Raw genomic sequence first — 24,865 nt, forward strand, 5'->3', positions numbered from 1 at the left:
AGGGTTGAAGCCATGCCCGCCTCCACAGCCATCATAATTATGTAAAATACCACTTTTCCCATATATGGTACTTAATATCTGTTCTCCTGGTAGGACAGGACGAAAGGAAAACACGGCTCGCGGGGCGGAGTGTCAGAGCCTCAGACCTTCCCAGCAAGCTCCCGCCGGCCTCGGCGCGGCCCAGGCTGCGCACCAAAGCCGGGACCGGGAGCCCAGCGCGCCGGAGCCGCCCACTCCTGATTGGGTGTAGCTCACGTCAATCCTCGTCCTGTAACCTGGCTGCCGTTGGATCCGCCCCACGAGGCGGGGCTCCCGCCTAGGAAGCGCGGGGAAGGTGGAGTGGGCGGAGGTGGGGACGGATGGGGAGGATGAATCCCAGCCCGCAGGCATCCGTCCCTTGCCTGCTTATAGGCCGAAAATCTGTCAGTTTAGGCCAGACTCCTGCTGGATTGGGCGGCGTGGAGAGGGGGCGGGCTCTCCAGGGAGCTCCGCCCCCGAGCCGGCGGCAGGCTTCAGACCCGCCCTCCTCTGGAAGGGCGGGGCGGGCGGCGTTCAGCAGAGCTGGGTGCGGTGAGGCGCGCAGATCACCGCGGTTCCTGGGCAGGGCACGGAAGGCTCAAGAACCTGACCTGCTGCAGCTCGAGTCTCTCCTTCGCCCCACCCCGCCGCGCCGCCCGAGCGCTCGAGAAAGTCCTCTCGGTAGAACCAGCGCCTGTTCCCCGGGCAGACCCAGGCTCAGGTGAGCGAGCCCTGCCGGTGTGTCCCGCCCCGGGACTGCCGAGCGCGCGAGCGCGCGGCGACTATACACTGGGCGCTTGGAGCCGGCGGCCCTGTGGTTCTCGACCTCCGCGTGGCCGGCTCTGGAGCGGTCGGGCGCGAACCTCTGGGTCCGGGCTCCGCATCTTCACCCGAGGGGCGCTAGGCAGCGAGGCCTTGGGGTTAGGGAGCCGGGAGACATAGTCCCCGCCCCGTCGGGAAGCTTCCCGGTCGGGGCACTGGGAACTCGGCCTGCTTCTGTCGCCTGTGCGCTCCCGCCTCCCCGACTGCCGGCTCGGGCAAACTTTTTAACCCCTTCGGGGACGCTGCAGTCCCGGGGCCGCCAGCTGAGCCCACGGGGATGAGGATGCGGGCTCGGGGCAGTGGCTCTTCTGTAAGTTTTGCAAAGGGAGGTAACGGGCAGGCGGCGACCGCTTGGCAGCTGTCAGGGCGTCCTGAGTCAGGATCGGTCCGTCCCGCCGCAGACATTGCGCCCGGCTCGGTTTCCGCCCTCCGCAGCGGACTTCCTCATTCGCCCGGCAGCCTTCAGGCTGGGAGGGGGCGGGGAGAGGTGCGCTGGGTGCGTGGGAAAGGGGATCCGGCTGCCGCGGGGCCCAGGGTGCCGGAAGGACCCCGTCCGTCCTCATCTAACCTTGGGTTTCTATTGCCCGAGGGCAAAAGGCCTGGGTCTGCCCGCAACCGTCGAACCGCCCAGGCGTGCACCTGATTTCACCGCACCCTGGGACGCCACGCCCGGACCAGTATCTGGAAGCTGGCCCTGACTTTAGGACCAGGCCTGGCTACTGCATCTTTTATGTTAGGGTTAGAGGCGGAGTTTTGAAGACATCCCCCACTTCCCTGTGCAAGGGTCCTCACCCCATCCTGTTGTAGAGCCACGCCCAGGCCAAAAATGCACCCCGCTCCTCCTGGTCCTCATCTTTTCTAGGCAAAGGAGTCTGAACCCTCCTGGACTTGCTTGCGGGCAGTAGTGAAATTGAGGGCAGGGTGGGCCCGGGCGAGTGCCTGAAGCCCCACCCAGCGGCATTAGGAAAAAGGTTTCTGGGAAGTCCCAGGTCTTGGAGACCCGGAGGCTACTTCGGCTGGGCAGTGGAGATCTGGGCAGTGACTTCTCCATCTCTGGTTTTCTGAATTTAGCCAGATTTCAAAGTAACTGTTGCCTGCTCCCTTCGGCAGCACCCATACCAAAATTGGAATGATACACACATTCATGGCCCCTGCGCAAGGATGACACTCAAATTTGTTAAGCGTTCCATATTTTTAGCCGATGTGGACTGGCGTGTCCCAGCCATCTCTGGACAAGCCATCCCTAGGCAAGCGGCTCACTCTCAAGCGTGACTAGGTTTCTTCGCCTAATTGGCTCCCTCATCTGCTGTGTGCCAGCCAGCCTCAGCACCTCCATATGAATTTAAGCCTGAACTTCTTAAGCCGCTAGGCCCCTCCCAAGTCTTGGACCAAGTTAAAAATAAAGCTTTTTGAAACAAAAAAAATTAAAATTTTTAAAAACGTAACTGTTGAAGGGGAAGAATCCTAGCCCCTTCTTGTTCACAGTAACATTGTAGCCATTTCTGACTCCAGTGTCTAGAGGCCAGGCTGATATCCCCACCTGCCTACCTTTTAGTTTAGGAGGCAAGCTGCTTAAAGGCCTGTTTAGACAATCACTCAATACCAGTCAGTTTATATACAAGGTTGCTATGGTGGGGGAAGGGTCTATAGATGTGTAATTGAGCAAATATTTAACTGGCTTCTCCTGCCAGGGACTTTGCCAGGTGGTGTGTGTGGGGGTGGGGTGCAGTGGGTGTGAGTTGAGTAAGACTTGGCCCCTGCCCCCAGGCACTTAGGGGAGAGCTGAGACAAATCAGTAGGTGACTCTAGTGTGCGGCGGAGATGACAGGAACTCCAGAAAGGTACTGTGAGGCTTCTGGCTATCCTTGAGAGCTTGTTGGCCTCCTGAAGAGATTTGTGTCCTGGGGAAATTCGAGGGCTTCAAGGAGCAACTGTGGCGCAGTGCGATACAAAGACAGCTTGTGCTGTATCCCAAACAAGTCACAGACAAAGGACTCAAGGAATTCCTAGGTTAAGGGGGCACTGCTGTCCAGGGCACACAGGGAAGCCACCATGAGGAAGGAAGACATTTCAGGCTTGGCAAACTGAGGCAAGCACGTGGTGAAGGAAAGTGGGGAGTCATTTAATGGGTAATTGGGGAGTAATTAGAAGCATCGAGATTGCTCAGTGTAATTCCAGAGCCAGTGTGCGGCGGTGTGGGTGACACTCCAGCGCTTTGCTTCTATACTCAGCAGGTCCTGGCAGGGCAGGTGGACAGACCTGGGTTCCCCTGCATTAGCAAGTTCTGTTGGGAGGCATTATGCTGCCCCTCGGGGAAAGGGAAGCTGAGAGGCAGGGACCAGTGGGGCTGCTGCTCTGAAGGGCATGAGAAGGGAGAGGAAAGAAAGGAGCAGGGTTCTGGTTTATCTGGTTTTTATTTTGTTTTATTTTTTTTTTTTAAGTTTTGAAATTTTTAACCAAAGGGTTTGGAGATAGGGCAGCGTCTCTCTTGTGGAATGAAGGGTGCATGTTAATCACAGCCTGCCTTTTGCCTGGTCTTGCTCTAGGAAAAAAAAAAAACCAACAAAACAAGGATCTCTTAGCTCTTAGAGAAGCACACCAAAAAAATGCACCATTGTCACAGAGTTGGTAGGGTATTGGTAGGCAGAGGGCTGGAGTTTTGCTCACTTCCTCTTCTTACTAATCCTTCAATAAAGTACTTAAGACAGCCCCTACCAGCTTGACATCTGTATTTTCAAAGGAGAGGAAGGGTTAGCTGTTGTTTTCCTTCTCTGGGGGAGGAGGGAAGCTAAAAGCAATGGGCAAAAAAAATTCTTGCCTTGACAGCTTCCTCCAAGCATCATGTTCCAAAAATATTTAGAATAACAAAATCTGTGTGTTCCCTTAATTAAACAAATGTCCTAATTTACTGAGCATAAAACAGCATCTCCGCCCTCGGGGGCAGGAAGTAGATTTTCCTTTTGTGCTGCCCCAGAGAATCACTGCCTCTTAGCTTTAACCCTTGGTGCCCTGAGCCCCTGGCCTCAGGGCCTTTGGTGACAGCAGAACAGGGCACTGGTTGCCTAGGCAACTGGCTCATAGACTTCTGTTTAAAAAAAATTAAATTTTTAATAAAGAAAAGTTTGTGTGTGAGTTGAGTGAGTAAATGAAAGAGATACTGACTAAGGGGAGTTGGTTCTTCTACCATGTGGGTCCTTGGGATCTAGCCCAGACTTGTGGCAAGGGCCTGCAGTCCACAGAGTTGGCCTCAGAATCCCATTTTTATTTTTATTTATTTATTTTTTTAAATATTCATTTATTTATTATGTATACAATATTCTGTCTTCATGAATGCCTAGAGGCCAGAAGAGGGCCCCAGACCTCATTACATATGGTTGTAAGCCACCATGTGGTTGCTGGGATTTGAACTCAGGACCTTTGGAAAAGCAGGCAATGCTCTTAAACACTGAGCCATCTCTCCAGCCCCAGAATCCCATTTTTAAAGTTGGGAAGAGTGAGTGGGTCAGGGAAAGAACATGGGCTGTGGTGATAGGCAGAGTTCAAATCCTAGCCCTGCCCACTAGCTTTGTGACATTGTGCGCACTTTATTTCAGTCCCTCAGTTTTCTCAGCTGGAGCATGGGCCTCCTCGGCTCTACTCTGCACAACTGGACGCAGGAACTAGGAGTAGTCCCTGGAAAAGGCCTGCTATCTAGTAGCTGTGTGCATCTTTTCTGTTATTTTCGTCGTAGATTTTACAAGTCTTGCCTCTCACTGGGTGGTTATGAGGGTAGAGGCTAGACCATTTTCCTTGGTTTCTAAAACTCAGATATTTTTCCTACCTCTAGGGATACTCAGGGTTGCCTGGCTGGGGGAGGGGAGGCAAAATGGTGAAAATACAGTGGCTTTAAGGCTGCAGACGCTTTTGGGTGCACTTACTTAGGAATGTGTGCTAAATGACTTGATTTGAGGTGTGGGCCTAAGCAGAAGCTGCTCATACTGTCTGTGGCTTTTTATTTTTTTTTCTTCTCAAACATGGTTTTCCATGTTCTAGGCGGTAGGCAAGGGTAGTGTGGAAAGAAGGATGACAGACTTGTGTCTGGAGCCCTGGCTTCCAGCCATGGTGCTGGGAGAAGGTTGGTTTGATCTCCTTAGAGAGGATCACATTCCCTGTAAGATTGTATCAGTTTGTGTGTCTGCTATACAGGGTACCTGGGTGACTCTCCAGGTGAGGGACTTCCTTCCAAACACCTGCTTCCCTACTTGAGGGCTCATGGATGGGATGTTTGTTGCACACCTTTTTTTTTTAAAATGTTTTATGTTTGAGTGTGCCCGCGCACATGTGTGAGTGTGCGAGTGTGTGTGTGTGTTATGAGTACAGGTGCCAGAAGAGGCCAGAGGTGTGGGATTTCCCCCTTTAGCTGGAGTTAACAAGCAGTCGGTCGTGAGCCACATGATGTGGGTACTGAGAACCAAACTCCAGTCCTCTGCCAAAACTGTAGTCACTCTTAACCACTGAGCCACTGCTCCAGGGCTGGGCACAACTCTCTTTTGAAGGTAGTTTTGCCAGTATCTGTTAAAGCGTATTCTCTTCTAACTGTGTTCTAGGCATTTACCCTGCAGATAAACTTGGCTGTGCAGGAGGAAAGGTCTGAGGGTAGTTCTTGTGGCGTCCTCAGAGAAGAAGGCAGGAAACAAGCTCACTGTCCTTTAGAAAGGCCATGTTAATCATGGCACAGCTGGACAGCGGAAATCCTCGCAGCCCTTTAAAGACAGGCTAATCTCTGTGTGCTCACAGGCAGGCTCTCCGAGGGGACTGAAAAGCACAGCTAGATGCCGTGCCTCATTTCTGGACACCCTTCTCTGCTGTTTTTTTTTTTTTTTTTTTTTTTTTGAGACAGGATCCCACTGTATAGGCTCAGGCTAGCCTCTGCCTTTCCACCCCTGACCACTTGAATACTTGACTGCAGGCCTGTGCCATCACACCTGGTGGGGGTGGAAAGGGCTTAAAAAGGACCGACTTGCTCTTCTGGCTCAGAACACTTTGAGTCCTGTGTTCCTCAGCCTGCCTCAATCTCACTAGAACGACAGATGCACTGTTCTGGTTGTCGTCCCATCACCCACCCCAGTCTGGGGAGTGTAGGGTGATTCCTTTTTTGGCTATGAGAACAAGAAGCTTGCGTAAATTTGTTGTTGTTGAGACAAGTTATCACTGGGTAGCTTTGGGTGGCTGGCCTTGAATTCATAGAGATCCGCCTGCCTCTGCCTCCTGAGTTCTGGGCTTAAAGGTGTGTGTTCCCCTTCTTTTGTAACTTGGGGTCCTGGCGTTCGAAAGCACTCTTTTCGCTTCGTCCCAGCTGCTGCTCAGACATCTCATCTGTGGTTTTGGATGCATTAGCAGTGGAAAAACTCAAATTCTTGAAACAGTGTAATCAAAGGGACATGGTGACTTGGGGGGACCCTGACCTTTGTCTCCAGCCTCGGATGGTGTGGGTACTGGAGGCGCTGCCAGCCTGCTCTTTCCAGTGAAGCCTGAGGAAGAGGCTCCCAGGGCTCTGAGCAGACAGGGTGGAAAGTGAGAGTGGCATGAGTCACACTGAAGCACATAGAGTGAGCCAGGCTCTAAAGTAGGCCTGCCACCACATGGGCAGGTGGTTGAAGGCTCATGCCTGTGTGGTGTTTCCTCTTGCAGCACAGGGAGCTGCTCCTTGGTTCTGATGTGAGTCTCTTTAAAAAGGACCCGAGGCATGGTTGTGCTGGAATTAGTCAGATTCTACTCTGACCAGTTTCCCAAGCCTAAGGTGATTCAGTATTGGGCAAGTGGCTGGAGAAGGAGGCCTTTGCCGAGGTCTCTAGTTGTCTTCATTGTGGTCGTGAATGCCTAGGACCCTCCTTTGGCTGAGGAGCTGGCAGTGCTCTCTGGAAGGAAGTCGCTGGTGAAGGGTGAGGCCCCCTGCAGGACAGGTTGGGCTGTCCATGTCCCAAGTGACTTCTTTGTGACCTCTCAGGATTTCTAGGTGCTTTGCAAAGGAAAAGGGGGTCTCCCAGGGAGGCCTCTATGGTCCCACTGGGCCAGATGCCTGTCTTCCTAATGTTTATGTGTTAAGGTAGCCATAGGCAAATTTATTTCTTTTGCGAGGGCTGTCACTGACCAAGAGGACATTTACAATTCTGAAACTTGACCCTTAGATTTTCTTTTTATTCTTAATTTTCTTTCCCCTGCAGTGCTGGGAATTAATCAGTCCGAATGCTTAGATGCTATTTTGCCACTGAGCCTCTCCCCCAGATCTGTTTCCCAAACTCTGAATATTGATTCTAAATGTAAATGATCCTGATGAAAAGAAAAGCCATTGGCGTCAGTGCTGAGCATGGTGGCTCACACCTGCAGTCTCAGCACTGAGGAGGCAGAGGCAAAGGCAGGCAGATCTCTGAGTTCCAGACCTTCCATCCAGCACTACTAGACCCTGTCTCTAAACAAAAAGTCTCCATCTGTTGAATTTGCTTAGCCTTGTAGAATGTTTGAGTTGAAGGTGTTTTGGGTCTAGTTTTGAAAGAGATACTTGCTTATCTTCCCATGTTGAATACTTTGCCCAGAGTTCATGCCGAGAGTTGCTCCTGGCTTCACTCAGGCAGGAGAAAGTGGTTTTGAATGGTACCGTCTTTCTTGGCTTTTGTGGGCTGGGAGCCAGGCAGCTTACCCGGCTCCCTTACTTAGCCTTCCCTCAAAACCTTCCCTCCCTTAAAACATCTTTTCCATTGAGAGGCGGCAAGTTAAAGAATGGGGGAGGTGTTGGATTTATTTGAACTTTCTCCAGTCGGGTGGGGCTCTTGGGCTGAAAAGGTTCCCAAAGTTTAAAGAGAGAGAGAAAAATGCCATCCTGAAAGCCACATTAGCACTCACTGTCTCTAGCCAGTCTGAATTTCTAGTAACTTTGACTCAGTCTCAGGATCAGCTATTTTTTTGTTGAAGGAAAAAGCCAAGGTTTTTGGCTTGGACAGACCTGGACTGGACTCAGAACCACATCTCCTGCTGCTTGCCTCAGTTCCCTGCCTGAGACATGGACATGCCAGCTTTGAAATGGGTGGGGTATTCTTCACCTTCGTCCCGTCTGCCTCCCTCCTTACTCTTACGTTATCGTCTGCATCGCCTCTCAATATGGCAGGAAATACACGTTCAAGTTAAAGAGATTACATTTATTTCACAAAACTACTCCTTGGTAACAAGGGGTGGTGGTAGCTAACTGATGTGGGAAGGAGCCAGCTGGCAGGCCTCTGGGCTTGATGTTGGCTTCTGAGGCCAGCCCCCTTGTGTATCCTCCCTCTCATACTTGTTACTCTGATCTGAGCGGGGTAAGCATTAAGAAAAAAAGGGTTTAGAAAGCTGCAGAGGCCCCTTTCTGTCGAGTGTCTGTGTTTCCTGTGTTTTATGTGAAGTCACTGGTCTGGAGAAGGCAGCTTCCTGTGTGATAAACATGAAGAGCGGGGCAGCGGAACACTTGGTGACTTAACCTAACTAGGCCAGAGTGGGGGTGACTGTTAGGAATCTTAGACCTCACTGGACTGTGAGGCTGGGGAAACTAAAGGTTGCCCCCTTTCCCTTTCCTTTTCCTTTTCCTTTTCCTTTCTGGTTCCTGCCTTAGCATAGGGCCTGGCCCTGGGTTCACTTCAGGCCTCACTGCTTGAACAGAACTAAGGTCTCCATGGTGCCTGTCTTAGGGGTTTCTACTGCTGTGTTGAAACGTGACCAAGAGCAACTTGGGGATGAAAGGCTTTTTTTTTTTTTTTATTAGGCTTCTATCTGTAGTCCATCATCAAGGGAAGTCAGGGCAGGAACCTGGAGGCAGGAACTGAAGCATGGAGGAGTGCTGCTTACTGCCTGTCTCCTCATGGCTCTGTCAGCTCACTTTCTTATACAGCCCAAGCCCACCTGTCTGGGGGTTGCACTATTCCGGTCTGTCTGTCTGTCTGTCTGTCTGTCTGTCTATCAACTATCTATCTCTGTCTTTAATTAAGGAAATGTCCCACAGGCTTGCTTACAGGCCAGTCTGGGTTGGGGGGCATTTTCTCAGTTTAGGTTTCTATCAGAACAGCTGTAGCTTGTATCAGGCTAACATAAACTAGCCAGCACAGGAGGAGAGACGGGGACAGAGTAGCAGCTCAAGAATCTGGGTATCCGAGTTGAGTCACAGCTATGCTAGTGACAGTGGTTAGATTGTCTTGAGCACTGTATTTAACAAACTGCTGATAAATTCTCCTCTTGCCCCTAGGAAGTAGAAGCTGAGGAATTGCTTTACAGAGATTCAAACTAGGGGGGCCGCTTTAGCTCCTGTGGCCTTACCTTTCACTGGGGGCATACATAGCCTCGCTTAGAAAGAGGGTGGACTGGTTCCTGCGACTTTCTCTTTCTCTGGCTGTGAGCTCATTAAAGAGCATAGTCATCCCCACTGCATTTGGCCACTCACTGAGGTCTCCCGTGCTATGGTATTTATCGCAGCTACTTTCTTCATGAGTATGGAGTTCGGGGAGGGATGCAGGCAGGTAAGAGGACTATGGCCGCTAGCATGGAGTCAAGCCCAGGATAACTGTTGGCTGTTGGACCCAGTGTTGCCCACTGGGGACCATGGCCAGAAGCCCATTGCTGTCTTAGCAGGTGGGCTCTTGCTGATGCCTGTGCATGGAACACTGTTGCATTCCTTCCTTTTTCTGGCCACCTGTCCAACTGTTATTCAGTAACCAGACTGGATAACTGTGGATTTCCCATATGCAAAGCTGGAGGGACCCCAGGGCCAGGCGCAGGGAGGATGGAGGTACAGAAAATGTGGTTTGTAGGAGCCAAGGGTCTCCAGCTCATACAGGGAGCAGCCCTGGGTGGGTGGGGAGTCTGAGAGGGTTGCCTAGAGGAGGTGGCACTTGAGCTGATGGCAGAATCAGAGGACAGGGCATGATGTGCCCAGGGAGCAGGGTTGGGACTGTGTTCTTAGGCACTTCAACTCTGCTAGCTCTTTGTTCAGAAGTGATTCAGGTGGGTGAAGGCCCTGTGACTCATGGTCCTGGTGAAAGGCTCCCTTTCCTTGTAGGCCCTCGCCTTTTTAGAGCCCAAGATAGCCACCTGTCTTGGGTGGCTTGCCTTCTTGCACCATTTCCTGCGAAGTAGAGTGCTGCATCCCACTCCCAGGTCATTAGCCTCTGGCTGGGTGCTGGGCAGGCTGCCCATGTCCTCTGGTTGCATGGTCAGACATCAGGTTTACCCAGTCAAAGGACTCGAGGTGAGATTTTTCTTGTACTATTGAGAAACAACCATTGCTATTGGAAATAGTGTCCTATTAAAGTTAAAAAGAGAAAACTAGGCCTGTTGTTTACAGCACAAATATGACAACAGAGCTGATAAGAATTACCCCACCATTGGGGTTTCTGTGCTTCCTGCATGTGCATATACATGCACACCTGTACACACCTGTATACACTTCATCAAATCCCAAGCAGAGTGATACTGTATACTCTGATTTCTCATTTAGTGCTGAAACCTCAAGTTTCCAATGTTGCAGCATTATCCACACGGGGTATTTTAATGTCATCATGTTATTGTCCACTGAGGGGTAGAACTCTTATTCTTATTGTCAGAAAGCACATAGTTTCTATTGACTCTTAAACTGTTTTCACTCAACGAGGAGATGGTTGCACATCAAGATATTGGTGTCTGAGATCACTGGGCTGGTCTCTGGACTTAGGAACATGGTCAATGCCTTCTGGTATTGTGACTGAGAAATGGGGATTTGCAGAGATGGGGCTGTTGGGTGCCCAGTCCGGTTCATAGAAAGCTGGTCAAACCACTTTGTCATTCATGAGCTGTCAGGAGGCTCGGGAGCTGGCGCCAAGAGCTGGGAGACCTTTCCATGCTCTGTGGAGGAAAGTCTTCCACCTTCTGTCTCTTAGCCCTGTGTACACATCTCTTGTCTCCTGTGTGTACTGCGCAGTTTATAAGACCTGGGTCAGCAAAACGATGTGGAAGAGGTGAAGAACCAAATGTCTCCGTGGGGCCTTGTTCACTGGGTAGTCACTGCTGAGGACCATACTGAGTAGGAAGGAGACTGAGGGTAGGGAGGAAGAGGAGATGGGGCCCCACCCAGGAGTGTGGGGAGGGTCTGAAGTTCTAGATACTTTGCCAGGGGCCCAGGACTCTGCTGAGGCTCCTACCTTGCGGAGATGGTGTAAGAATTGCAGCAATAAGTTGCAACACTTTGGCTTTGTTGTAAAAAGGAAGTTTCAGAATCCTAGTGGTAGTTTTTGAACCGATGTTTTATCTGTGATGGGGAAGTACTTGTGCAGGGCAGCCAGGCTTTGGGATGGTGGGCGCCAGCCTTCATCAGGGAGGGCATTTTACTTAGCTCTCTCTGCCCCTCTGCTCTGATCCCACTCCAGTTCAAGACTTTCTGAAATGTGTGGTCTTCTTAGAGAGCAGGAGAGGTAATTTGTTGCTTGTGAAGGAGCCAGAGCTTGTTGCCACCTGCCCTGCTAGGGGAACGAAGGAGGCTGGGGTGGCCCCAGAAATGCTGGCAGGACTCAGGCATTGCAGTCTTTGCTCACCCCCACCCTGCAGTTTGTTTGCATCAGTCCAGGTCTCTTGGGTTTGAGGTTTGTCACTGTTCACAATCCCCCCATCTCCCCACTTCCCCCATCCCAGTTTACTCAAAGCAGCACAATCCAAGGCTTAAACGAGCTTTCTTTTTACACATGGATTGAAGTTGGTACAAATAAAAAGTAATTGGAGGAGTCCAGCAGCTGATGGATTATAAATAATATTCCTAGTTAGGGGAAGACCTTTTGTGGGCCTTTGAAAAAAATAGTTTATATGTATTTCCTTCATGTAAGTATGTGTACTGCATGCATGTCTGCAGTTTATATGTATTGCCTTCATGTAAGTATGTGTACTGCATGCATGTCTGCAGTTTATATGTATTTCCTTCATGTAAGTATGTGTACTGTATGCATGTTTGCTGCCCAGGAAGCCCAGAAGAGGGCATTGGTTCCCTAAATGTGAAGTTAAGGATGGTTATGGACCACCATGTAGGTGCTGGAAACCGAATCTGGGTCCTCTGCAAGAGCAGGAGGTGCTCTTGATGGCTGACCCATTTCTCCAGTCCCCCCTTGTATCTTTATTCACTTCCTGTTTACACTGCTGTTTGGTAATTGCAGGCCAAGGATTATCATTGAGTTGATACTATTTTGCATTATTTACTAGCTGTCATATTGGGGGTGGGGGAAGGGAATGTAAGGATTAGAACAGTGGGTGGAGGACGTGGTAATAGAGCTGGGTGATGCAGCTGAATTTGGATCCCATTTTTTTATCCAGGTCATTTGTTTATTAGCTCTGAACTGAAGGCTGGGTGTGCGTTAGAGGCTGTTCTGGGTCCTGGGACTGTGCCATTGAGTAAATCCTGTGATGCCCCTGCAGTGTGCAGGCTATAGAGGCAGACAGCAGTCACGGGAGCCGGTTCACTGTTGTCAGACTGTGCTGTACACAGGAGGCTGCCGGTACAGCTGCAGTGAAGTGCTATGGACTGGCTACTAGGCTGGAAGTCAAGGTCACGGTGGGACCACTGGCATCCTGGCTTACGTGTGTCCTGTTGTGTCCTCCTCACATGGCTTGTCTTCAGCATATCTGTATCCTAGTCTCTTGGGGGACACCAGTCATACTGGATTTGGGGCTATTCCAGTAACCATGGCTTGACTTAATCATCTTTGTCAAGGTGCTGTTTCCATCATGGATAACAACTTGAAATATTTCTTCAGTGATCAGAGGAGCCCAGTGCAGTCCAGACATTCTGGTGACCCTTTTCAGGTCTAGGGGATGAGCACATCCTGGTGTTTTTTTTTATTTTTATTTTTTAATTTTTTTTTAAAGACAGGGTCTCACTTTATAGCCCTGACTGGCCTGGAAATCCTTATGTAGATCAGGGTGATCTTGAACTCATAAGAGAGCCACTTGCTTCTGCCACTGCCTCTGCTTTCCCCAGAGCTGAGGTTAGCTCTACTCACCCCCTACTACTTCTTACTCTGCTTTGACACTCACGTTCTCACATGTAAACGGGACAGAGAGGAGCTCAGTGAAGGTTAGACTGGGCGGGCTACATATTGAAACTTTGTCTCCAACAAAACCAAACAACTACCCCCTTGCACCCCTCAAACCTCACTCTTTTTCCTGGTGTTCTGAGGCAGCTGAAGGATTGACTTCAAGCAGCGGGTACACTAGCTAGCCCCCATCCCAATCCTGTTCTCAGTGTCCCTTTCCACTTCAAAGCCCTTAGTGGTTAGGCTGTTCCGCCTTTCCGTCTAGTGCGAGTGTGTCGTCTCTCAAGGTCAGCGGGAAAGTGGTTCAGAACTATAAACTTTTACATCCCTGGGGTTGGCCAGAGGTGAGTGGCTGCTATTAAAGCTGCTTTGCTGAGTACTTAGCCCGATTGGGGTGCCTCTCCTACTTCTCATGGAAGTGCTGGCTCCTGAGTCCTGTGTTGGTTTGGTGAACCTTAAGACCCTTGTGAAGGGTCCCTTTGAAGGCCCATGGTGGACTGGGGAATCAGGGGAACATGTTTATACCTGACTGGGCCAGGCACACAAGTTTAATTTCAGCACCTTCCTTAGCTTTGGCCTTGGGTGGGTGATGGCATATGGCAGCTAACACCTATCTGTAACTCCACTTCCAGAGGGTCCAGAAGCCTCTAATGGATTCTGTGGGTACTATACACAGGTGGCGCATAGACATACATGCAGGCAAACACACAAACACATAAAATAAAGTAAGGTAGAGAGTAGTGGATGAAGACAAGACACCAGTATTGACCTCTGGCTTCTGTACACGCAGAGACACATACATCACAACACATACAAAAGTCTATTTTGTATGACAGTCTTTTTATTATGGCTGCATGAAACTGTCACATCAAGGTTATTATGGCTGAAGTCTCCTACACGGAAGGCTGTCAGGAGTAGTGTTCTTATTTTATAGCTGGGCATGTTGAGACTCCCAGGAACCTAAGAATCAAATGATAGCTAGACTATGAGAGAGCTAAGATCCTCTGTTCTCATGGCCTCTCCCACATTCTCATGCCACCATTATATAGGCAGTGGTGACATGGGTTTTCTGCCCCAGTGACTTTGGGTGCCAGTTGCTTACTGACTTATTGGTACCAGGTATAAGATCCCACGTCAGGTGAGCATGGGCAGGCCGGGGCTGATGTGGTCGGCAGGTATGTGGGAGTTAGGAGGGAGGAGCTATTCCTAGCCTGCTTTCTTAGGAGAACCCAGCTTTGCTTCTCTTCTCCAGCATACCTCCTGGCGGCCCCACCAATGTGCTGTTCTCAGCCTGCCTTCTGCCCACAGCCTGCTGCCACAGTCCTGTCAGGGTGAGGAGGAGGAAGTGCTCAGAAGGAAAGCCTTATTATCCCTGACTGTGGCACACGTGGCATCCCCTGCACTACCAGTGCTCTGCTGCCCAAGCGAGCTGTCTCCTCCTCCCCTCCCCAGTCCCACCCACCCTTTTTCTTCTGGCCTTCAGGCAAGAATGTGAAGAATGTGGTCCTCTGTTGTGGACCTGAGTAGAGGTCTGGGTGCCTAGGCTGTCTGGCCGCTAGGGTGGGACTCAGAGGCTTGCCTTGGCTTTATAGGCTGCTTTGTTGTGCCCTGACAGACAGGGATGTTCAGGATTGGTCGTGGTTTGTTTCAAAGTCATGCCGATTCCAGGCTTACTCTGTATATCCAGTGTGGCCCCTTTGAGACTGCTGGGAGGAGCTGCAGTAAGGAGATGATTCTCTTCCCCTCCCAGCAATCTTACCTCAAAGGAATCAAGTTCAGAGGGATTGACAGGGGAGTCTGGTACAGGAAAGGTCAGGGTCAGGCCTGAGAACCAATTCTGTTGCTTCAGCTTTGGGGCAAGGAGACCAGAGTCACCAGCACACTTTCTTCCTGATCTGGTGTCTGCTGTGAAGAGTCTACAGCTTTATTGCCTCCCAGGAGGTAGGGAGCCAAAGGGTTGGACATAGGACTCTGGAGTCCAGAGTGAGACTGTAGGATGCAGACACCAGTAGCAAGCCATGTACCAGTTGTGTCTTTTGCAAAAGGATACCAACAGAAGTTTCCTGCTAGGGCTGCTGTGTGTAAGTTCAGTTTCTCTGGATGGAAGCAGGCAGGATGAAATTAATGGCCATGTGATCTTTTGAGGTGGGCTTTGTAGGGGAGATTCTGTGTGATTAAATAGTTTATTTACACCCCCTCACCCAGACAGCATCCAGGAGAGCCCAGCTCAGGAGCATCACTTTCTGCTTTGATCCCAGCATCTTCTGGGATACTTCTGTTTTCTTCTCTGTGTACACGTTTTTGCATACATACCTATGGGCACGCCTGTGAACATAGACCTATGCCCACAGATCTATACATATGTCTTTATATACGCATATCTTTGTGTATCCAGATTTGTGTATGTCTCTGAACGAGTCTGTATTCAGGGTTTTGTGAGTACATGTTTCCACATACATACATACATGTCTGTGAGTGTATATGTGTGCAAACATCTGTATATGCACATGTTTGTATTTGTACATGTCTCTGTATGTATGTTTGTATCCAGGTCTTTGGGTATGTATCTTTGTGTGTATGTATTTGTTTATATATATAGGTCTATGTGTGTGCATATTTGTTAACACACATGCCTGTGTATGTGTCCAGATCTTTAGTGTGTGTATGTGTGTGAGTGTGCAAGTGTGTATGGAGGTGAGCTTGTGGGAGTTGTCTCCTGTGTGTGTCCTGGATTATCAAACTCAAGGTGCCAGGCTTAGTGACAGGCATTTCCACTCCCCTCATCTCTTTGGCTTGCATGCGGGTCTTTTATGTATCTATGGCTACATGTGTATGGGGGCTGTGCGCACAGGACTTGCTCCAGAACAGGATGTCTGACCTGAATGTCCCTAGGGCAGGCCCCCTACTTTTCTTATAAAGATCCTTGGCCAACCTTGGTCACTTTGGAGCCTAATTGTGTGGCTCAGGCAAAGGTAAAGTTCTCTGGACAGTCAGGATTCTGGTGAAGAACATGGTTTGGGGTCATTCCTGCCAACCAAGCTTCCTATCCAAGGGCAACTGGGGTTGGCCTGCCTTTAGACAAGAGTAACCATGTAACTAGAAATTGTTAATTTTCTTTTTTTTTTTTTTTGGTATTTTTCGAGACAGGGTTTCCCTGTAGTTTTTAGAGCCTGTCCTGGAACTAGCTCTTGTAGACCAGGCTGGCCTCGAACTCAGAGATCCCCTGCCTCTGCCTCCCGAGTGCTGGGATTAAAGGCGTGGGCCACCACCGCCAGGCTCTAGAAATTGTTAGTTTTCTTTTGTGTAAAGCAAATAGTTTGGTCTTCACTCAGTGGTTCCTACTTTGATCTTCTTCCTGGGAGGCAGGAGGCTCAGGAGTGCAGCCTGAACACCTCAGAAGAGGGTGTCAGAGTCTCTGGAGCTGGAGTTGCAGGCCATTGCTGTATATGAGTATTGGGAACTGAACTTTGAACCTCTGGAAGAATAAGTAAGGATTCTTAATCCCTAAGCTGTTTCTCCAGTTCCTGCTTGTATTTTTTTTCCTCCCTTCGAAATAGGGTTTCTCTGTGTAGTCCTGGCATCCTTGCTGTCCTGGAACTAGCCCTATAGACCATGCTGGTCTCAGATTCATGGAGATGCACCTGCCTCTACCTCCAGAGTACTGGGATTAAACACTTGTTTGTTAAGAAAAGGTCTTGGTATGGCCTTGAACCTAAGTCTTATTGTCCCCCAAGATCCAGGACTGCAGGTATATATGCCATACCCCTATCTGCTGCCTTCCTGATTCTTAAAGAATGCCATCAGGGCAAGTCAGGTGCCTCTGAGCTTCCTGAGTCCCCTGTTTTAAGAGGGAGGGACCGTGATTTCCACCTTGGCTTGGTCAAGATTGGCAAGATCAAGCCACAGGAGTATGGTGAGAAACATGTCTGGCAAGTAGCAGGTTTTGGTTCGCTGTTGTCTTCTGACTTGCCGGAGGCTGGACCCCCCTTTGCCTCCGTACTGGAGTTCTGCGTGGCCTAACTGGAGGTGGGACTTATTAATGGGCAAGTAGCTTGACCTGTGTGGGTCTCCTCTACCCAATGCAGTTTGAGTCGGTGGGTGTTTTCCAACTGTCAGCTGGATGATACCAGTGTCTCTAGAAATGAAGTAAAGTACACATCAGCGCACACACAGCACATGGCCATCATTTCCTGAAGCTGGTTGGCGTTTGCGTGTGTGTCCTGTGGTGGAGCTCATTGGATGAGGTACTCTGGGGGTTTCTCACAATCCTGAACTTAGCTTTCTTCCTGCAGGTCCGAGCTGATCTGCTACTGGAGACCAGCCTGTAAACGAGCCCCTTTCAAGGCCAAATGCTGACTAGAACTCTTGACAAAATTCTGGGAAAGAGCTACATTCTTGGAGGGGAATAAATCATTCTGAGTTGGGTTAGGCAGGATGTGACTTCAAGCCCCTAAAGTGTGCCGCTTCTATGACTGACTCATTGTGAGTTCAGCCATGACAGAGCCACACAGATGACTGAAGGAGCCACTGTGGGGGGAGGGGCTGTCTGTCTGGGGCGCCAGCAAACATGGGCGCAGGCCATGTATTCTCTACATGTATTCTCTACAGTGGTTCTGAGTTAAACCTTAAAGGGGAAGGGCAGGACAGTAATGCCAGCCAAACCCGCCACATTCTCCTTACCTTTGCTCTTCTCTAGTCACTGCAGGGTGGCAGGTATTGCTCAGAGGTCCAGAGTCTGTCTCCCTCCCTTTCAGGATGGTGTACGTGATCAGTTCACTCCAGTAGTTGCTGCGTCAGTTCTGGGGGGAGGGAGACTGTTGGAACTGTCACTTGTGTCTTAGAAACAAAGATTAGTGTGTGTCATACAGGAAGGTGGAGGGGATGTGGTGGCAGTGATCCCGTGGTCCCAGAGGTCTGTCTGTGCAGTCTGGCCTTTGCTTGTTATGTAGTCACACTGATATCTGGGCAGTGAGGTGTGGTAGATGCAGGGCAGATCTCAGGGCTTGCTAGCCTGCTGGGCTAGGCATTGCCAGCTCTGGGGTCAGTGAGAGACTATCAGAAAATGAGGTGGAGACTGGCAGAGCAAGATGCTGGACATTGACCTATGCCATAGATACCTTGCCTCCTTCCCACCCCAACCTTCCCACAGGCAAGCGAGAGAGAGAGAGAGAGAGAGAGAGAGAGAGAGAGAGAGAGAGAGAGAGAGAGAGAGAGAGAGAGAGAGAGAGAGGGAGGCAGAGATTTCATTGAACTTGATTCCTAGACTTTTGACCTTTAGGAAAGGAAGGTTAGACCCTCCCTACTTTTGGTCAGTTCAGGTTAGGTATTATTTAATTTAACACTCCCACCTGTGCTGGCCAGCAAGGGCCTAGTGGTGACCAGAGTCCCAAGGCCTGCAGGATAGAAGAGGGAGGCCTTATGGGGAAGAGGCTCTATAAACCAGCTCCGCCTCCCAACCCCCAGATGGTTTCTCTGTGTATCTTTGGAGCCTATCCTGGAACTTGCTCTGTAGACCAGGCTGGCCTTGAACTCACAGAGATCCACCTGCCTCTGCCTCCTGAGTGCTGGGATTAAAGGTGTGCGCCCAGCTATAATTCAGGTTTAAAAAAATTTTTTTTTAGGGGCTGGAGGTGTAGCTCCGTAGTAATTTACCTAGTGTGTATATGGCTCTTGGTTAGAATTTTCAGCACCACTCCAAAATAAAGTTAAAAGATTAAAAAAAAAAAAGAAAAATTTTATTTAACTGTCACTAAGAGGAAATAATTTTACTGAAGGTCTGCTGTGTTCTGGATAGAGTGACCTTCAGAAATCATTTATTTATTTATAGACAGGATCTTGGCTTGGAACTTGCAGTGGAGACCCGGTTAGCTTCAAATTCACAGGTCCACCTGCCTCGCTTCCTGAAGGGTGAAAATGTTGAAGGCCTGAACCTTAGCTGCCACCAGGCCCAGGGTACCCTGTTTCCGATCCTGGATTGCATTGCTCAGCAGTCATGATGTGGACTTGGAGACCAGCGTTCTGCATTTTCCCACTGAGACAGTGGCCTGTAATTAAAATTTTCGAGTACAGTTATTTTTCTGTGTTGGTTTTCAGCAAACCATGCTCACATGCTTGAGGAGAGAAAAAGCCTCTCTCAGCAGAACCAAGGGGAAGGAAGGAACCCCACTGTCTGAAGGGCTCCAAGTTGCCCCCATATGTGAGTGGGCAGCCGAACTGGGAGAGGCTGTCTGCATGAGGGCACTGCTGCTGTACACGTGGGAACAGCTCCCAGAGAAAGCAACCCAAGTGTTTTTCTGTCAGCCTAGCAAACCTGAGGGTGAGGGAGGGTCCAAGCAGGAGGGGTGAGAGGAGGGACCAGCTGCCCCACTCTGCTGGGAGGGCGGTATCTCTTCCTGGAATAACTTGCTTCCCTACAGCTCCTGGACTGGGTGAAGGCTCATTACGTGCAGGTGAGGCTTCTGTGTGATCTCACTGTGCAAATATTGAACCAATTAAAAGCTGAGCCAGAGGCCAGTGTAAATGACTTATCTGAGCTCGAGCCCCGCCTGCTGCCTGTCTGGCCTTACCTCTGGGCCAGGCTGCCTAACCTGTTGTTGGAGCCCCTTTCTCCTCCCCCACCCCTTCCCCTCTCCTATCCTCCTTTCCTTATCTCCCTTCCTCTCTCCCTTTGTCCTGAGACTTTAGACTTGAGGCTTTAGTGGGAGTTGCCTTTGGAGTGATCACTGAGGGCTGCTAGGATCCCATGTGTTTCCCCCAGCATTGACTTGGGGGACCCTGTCTGTAAAGAGGACCAGAGGAAACAGTTCTGCACTCGTGAAAATAAGCAGAGCCGCGGAGCTGGGGCAGGACTGAGCCTGGCCTAGGACAAGAGGGCGAGGATGGTGATACCACAGTGTTAGGAAAGGGCTGCTTGCCGGGTGAGGGCCATGCTTGGGCTTGAAAGACTCAGCCAGTAGGAAACGGGAGGGGGCATACAGCTGCTCTGCGTGGGGGTATGATGTGAGGAGGGACACTCGGGTGCTGGTGCTGATGCTGTGTCTCGCATGGAGAGAAGAAAGATTGTCGAAGGTATTGGGTGATGGGTTGGACTCGAGGCCTAGTCGGGCAGTTTGTCCCTTTTTTTGTTTGGGTGGACTGCTGTGCTGCTAGGAGTGGCTCATTGCTTTCTGTCCTGACAGAGATCTGATTCATTCATTCGTTTAGAAATGGTTCTCATGCTGAGACCCTGAGACAGCTATCTTAATGGAGGAGACTAAGTAAGATTATCATGTAGTTCCCGTGACACATGCTACATCGGGGCTGTTCCTGCCTCTCTGCTAACATCTACATAGAGCCCTGGGGTTGGCCGCTTGTCACCTGGGAGGCTATAACTGTGGGATTCCAAGGAGTTGCACAGGGTGGGGGTGTTGGAAGGTAAAACCTGACCGCCTTTGTTCCCTCCTAGTTTTAGTCCTCTACCGGGCCTGCACTGGGGGCTGGGCCCTCCCGAGTCCCAATTCTGCCTGCACTGGGAGCTGGATCCCCAGTACCCTGCTCTGACTGTCCTGGAAGATGGGCTAGCCCCCTAAGCTTGGAAGTACCCTCTTTGCCAGGTCCAGGACTTTCCAACTGCTGATTTCCCATGTGTGGCCACCCACCCCCTCAGTGAAGTATGTAGGGTGAACTCTAAAATACGGAGTGATGGTGTCATCTCCCCTCCCTCTCTGTTCCTAGAATAAAGTCCACATTCCTAAATGGCTGATAAGATCCTGCTTAAGCTGGTCCTGGTGACCGCCTCCAGCACTTTGTGAATTCACCCCCACCTTTAATGCACAGGATGGAAATCTACACAGAAAATTAATTCTCAGGCCTTTTAAAAAATATTTTTCTTTTAATTGACAAAATAGAACTTGTCTGTATTTACTTTTCCATGTACATTTTGAGATATGTGCTGGTGCCCTTTGCTGGGCATAGGTACCGTGAAAACGGCCACCGGCCACACGTCTCAGTTTAGGAAAAAGGCAGTAGCTTGGGCAGGCTTTGGGCTCTCAGCCCTTGAGCTGAATTCCTCTGGGTCTTTTCCCTGCTCTGGTTTCCTTATCTGCTGAGCATCAGCTTGGGCCAGGGTTGGAATACTGCTAATACAAACAGGTCCCAGCTTCTCCTGTAAGCAAACAACATTCCTGAGGTGGGGGCCGGGGGAGGGTACTCAGCCTCCACCTCTTCACAACCTGAGGTCTGTGGCTGCCGTCGAGAGGCCACTGTGAGGCTGGCTGTGAGGCAGAGTGGCCCCTTGTGGCCCCTCCCTGTAAATAGCTGTTGTTTACGCCAGGCCCTTTGTCTGCTCTGAGCTTAATGGCAGACAAGTGTGAAAGCTGAGGCCTGGGGTTTGGTAACAAACAGGTGGTCAGTGCCAGGCCAGGCTCAGGTCCAGCTCGCCTGGCACAGCCCTTGCACACAGCCCTTGCGCACATCCTGTCAGCGTTTCCCAGATCAGCCTGGAGCAGTCTTTTCCTCCACAGCATCTTCCTGAGTGCCAACTCTAATCTGATGAATTAGGCAGGCTCCCTTCTTTTTCCTCAGAACTCTGCAGGGGGCTGTGGTGGTGCACACTTACCCTGAGGACAGGGCAGAACTTGCAGGGAAGTTGGGGAGCCACTCTGGGAGCAGGACAGAGGAGAAGGATGAAGTATTAGGAGTCTGTGGGAGCATGAACTGCAGCTCCTTTAACAGGTTGCCCCTCCCCCCTTCTTTCTAAAGCCAGCAGTCTGAGATGTTAGTAGCTTTCAGGTCACAGGAGTTGTGAGCAGAGGACACAATTGTGGAATCCAACCCCCGTCTTTTTGGCCCCCACACCATACCCATTCTGTATGTTTGGTGTACTCCAGCCATTTATCTTGGTGTTTGAGCAGATGCCCTCACTCCTTCTGAGTTCCAAGACTAATGGGTAAGGTTGGTGGCCACAGCCCTCGCTTGACAGGTGAAGACTTAGCCCTTCAGCCTCTTAGGGCACCCAAAGGCAGCACCAGCTGTGCTTGTCAGTGTCCTTTTGGTATGTTGGTCTGGTAGGTCCTAATTTGCCTTGGTAAGTTGGGATGCCATAAGGTTCTAGAAAACAGTTCTGTCCTATGCAAAGCTTTTGAGGGGTATCAATAAATTATCTCCACACTGTTTTTCTTTGTACATTGAAGCCCCAAATATACTTTCCCTTATTGTATATGTATATGACAGTTCACGAATGACTTAGTTTTCCTAAAGATGAGCTAGGTGGGCCCCTCACTCCTTGTTTCAGTGTGTGTCTGTCCTCTCTTCTCTACTCTGGCCCTTTTTGTAAAGCTTGGGTGAGTTTTAAGCTACTTCTCATTCATTTATTCACTTACAGAACTGGAGCTGTGTGCCTGCCCTGGGCACACATTGTGCTAAACATTGGAATTGAGATGGTTGAGACAAAATTCCTGTCCTCATTACAGTTTGACCAGTTGGTCACTGTGGTGGAAATTAACCCAGGGTATGGAGGGGAGGGACATCAAACAGGACATCTCTTTGCTACCTTAGGAACATGTGAGCTGAGATCTGAGGGCTTCCTGATGCAAAGAAAACAGCCTCTTGGGAGCTTTGGGGTCCTGGTCCGATTGGCCATGAGCATAGAGTTGGCATGAAGAGCTGGGATGGAAAGTGGAGAGGGAAAGGGCAGGGCAGCCTACTCCCCATCCGGGATGATTCGGCTTATTCTGAAAAAGGTGTGGAGTTATGGAATCTGTTGGAACCTAACCAGTAATGTCTATTAAACAGGAGAATGTGTAAGAAGCGGCGAGGGGAGGAGTTTACACTCTCCAGTGTGTAAACTTGGGTACCCAGATCCACAGAGTCTCAGGGCATGGGAGGTGGAGGGTTCAGGCACGGTGCTCCTCCAGGTGGAGGTAGCTCATTGGAAGGTGCTTAGGTGAATTGGAGTGTGGAAGAGAGGCCTGAGTGGGAAGGAAGTACTCATCTGGGAACTGCGAACTGCAGAGAGGAAGCCATGGGCTCCCTGGGACTTGATCCTGATTGTTCCACAGTATCACTCACTAAATAGCATTTGATGTGCAATTCTACAGACAGGGTGAACTGGCATTGATGTGGAACAATTCCTGCCCTCCCTCCCTCCCTCCCTCCTTCCCCCTCTCCCCCTCCCTCCCTCCCCCCTCCCCCCCATTACTACCTGTTTTCTGTTGCTTCCCTGGACTATTTGATGTCTGTGAACTTTGCTTATGGATCACTGTCTGAGCTCCTGTGTTGGAGATTTGGAGGGAGTCCTCTAGGGGAGCGCACCATGTCTTTTGTATGCTATTTTAAAATTAGCATATGTAGAATAGTACTTGTGGGGTAACACTGTAGGCAAACGTAGCTTTGTGCACTAGACGAGCCATGCTCATCCCCCTGCCACGGAGCTTTAAAGTCCAGTCAACTGAATCCCTGCAATCATAGCCCGTTATGAAAAGGACATTCCTTTCATGGTGACAGTGCCATCCATACCCATCGTTGTTTGAGTCCTAGAATCATATTAGCGTCAGAACTTTACTTTCTTTGGACACAGGGTCTTCAGACTCCTGAGCACTCTAGGATTATAGGCTACTGGAGGATAATTTTAAGTAATTTCTTTGTGCAGAGAGCTGTGAAGTGTTTTGTTTGTTTTATTTTTGTTTGTTTGCTTTTTTTTTGTAGACAGGGTCTCACTCTGTCGCTTGACTGGCCAGGTACTTGCTGTGTAGATCAGGCTGGCCTTGAACTCTCAGAAATCTGCTTGCTTCTTGCCTCCCAGGTGCTGGGATGAAAGGTGTGTGCTACCAAGCCCGGTTTTGTGAAGTTTGGTCCTTCTTTTTTCTTTTTCTTTTTGTGTACTGGGGATTGAACATAGGTCTAGCCAGACTCCTGTGTCACAGAGGAGATTGGTCAGACACTTGAGGAGCCAGGGAGGATTTTCCTTGTGTTGAGGTGCAGCTTGCCTTTAACTCTCCCATCTTTGGTGATATCTGGGGGGTGCTTTTGGTATACTGGGGACAGGATGCTATTGACATCAGTTGGCAGAGACCAGGAATGCATTTTGTACAGGTCAGCCCTAGAAAAGCCCTGAGGCAGAAAACTGCTGCCTTAACCAAGCATCCCACTTTTTATGAATCGCTGTTAGCTTTCACTTCTCTCCCACCCATCCCTTCCCCATCAGCTGTCAGGGTTTTGCCCAGCTTCAAGGACTTCACAGCCTTTGTGCTTGCCCCTGAGCTCCCACTGAGTCCCGCTTTCTCTTGCTCCTCTGGCCTCTTGCTTCACTGAGTCTGTGGTTGGAGCTGGTCGTGGACATGTTTCCCTCCACAGCGAGTGTTCCGTGGTGTGTGTGCATTTGAGGAACATATGTGGAATTGAACAGCCTGTGCATAGGGAGAGCAGCATGAAGTGGTATCAGGTGTTGTCGGGGTCCAGGGGTACATGGCAAGCAGTCCTTCCTCAGTCGTCAAGTGTCTAGTGGGCACCTGTTGCATTTGGGTTTTGGGAACACATGACCAAGATTGAAGAAAACTTTCTGTCTGCTCTGTCCGCACTTCTGTGTTCACACGATACCTCAGGGAGCTGTGTGTGCAGCCTGCCCCCATGTCCCTCTGCACAGCAAAACCTCTAGGACTTCTGTGTCTTCACAGTGACTTCTTATGTGTAGATCCTCAAATATGTATTTGGTGATTGAATAAATAAAACTCGTGGCTTTGAAGTTGCAGCCTTTCCTTTTATAGAGCTCAGTGACCTCTAAACCAGTAGCAGTGAAGGGGGGGGGCATGCTCCCCTGTGTTCTTAGGGGCAGGGAGTGAAGGTGCAGGGAGCCAGCACCTGGGATTAAGCTGGACTGGGGCTTCCAGTGTGTACCACTCAGCTGTGGCCTGTGCCAGTTAGCTTTAAAGGAGAAAGAGTGCCTTGGCTGGCAGATGCAGGGCTGTCCCTCTGTCTTCTGGACCTGTGGTGAGCAGGGCATC

General features: G+C 50.2%; 1 protein-coding gene and 1 non-coding gene across 2 annotated transcripts in view; both read left to right on the forward strand.

The window, feature by feature from the left end:
• The first annotated feature begins 535 nt into the window (after nt 1-535).
• Nucleotides 536-24,865, forward strand: part of Myh9 (myosin heavy chain 9) — an 83,347-nt gene continuing 59,017 nt past the window's right edge. The window contains exon 1 of the mRNA XM_038342000.2: nt 536-739. The gene's annotated coding sequence lies outside the window, so the exon portion shown is untranslated. The remainder of the gene's footprint in view (nt 740-24,865) is intronic.
• Nucleotides 1,935-2,036, forward strand: LOC119824080. Its single transcript, XR_005287022.1, has one exon. It is a non-coding gene; the product is annotated as a U6 spliceosomal RNA (small nuclear RNA).

The sequence above is a fragment of the Arvicola amphibius genome, chromosome 9 (assembly GCF_903992535.2).
Source record: "Arvicola amphibius chromosome 9, mArvAmp1.2, whole genome shotgun sequence".
Classification (NCBI taxonomy): Eukaryota; Metazoa; Chordata; class Mammalia; order Rodentia; family Cricetidae; genus Arvicola; species Arvicola amphibius.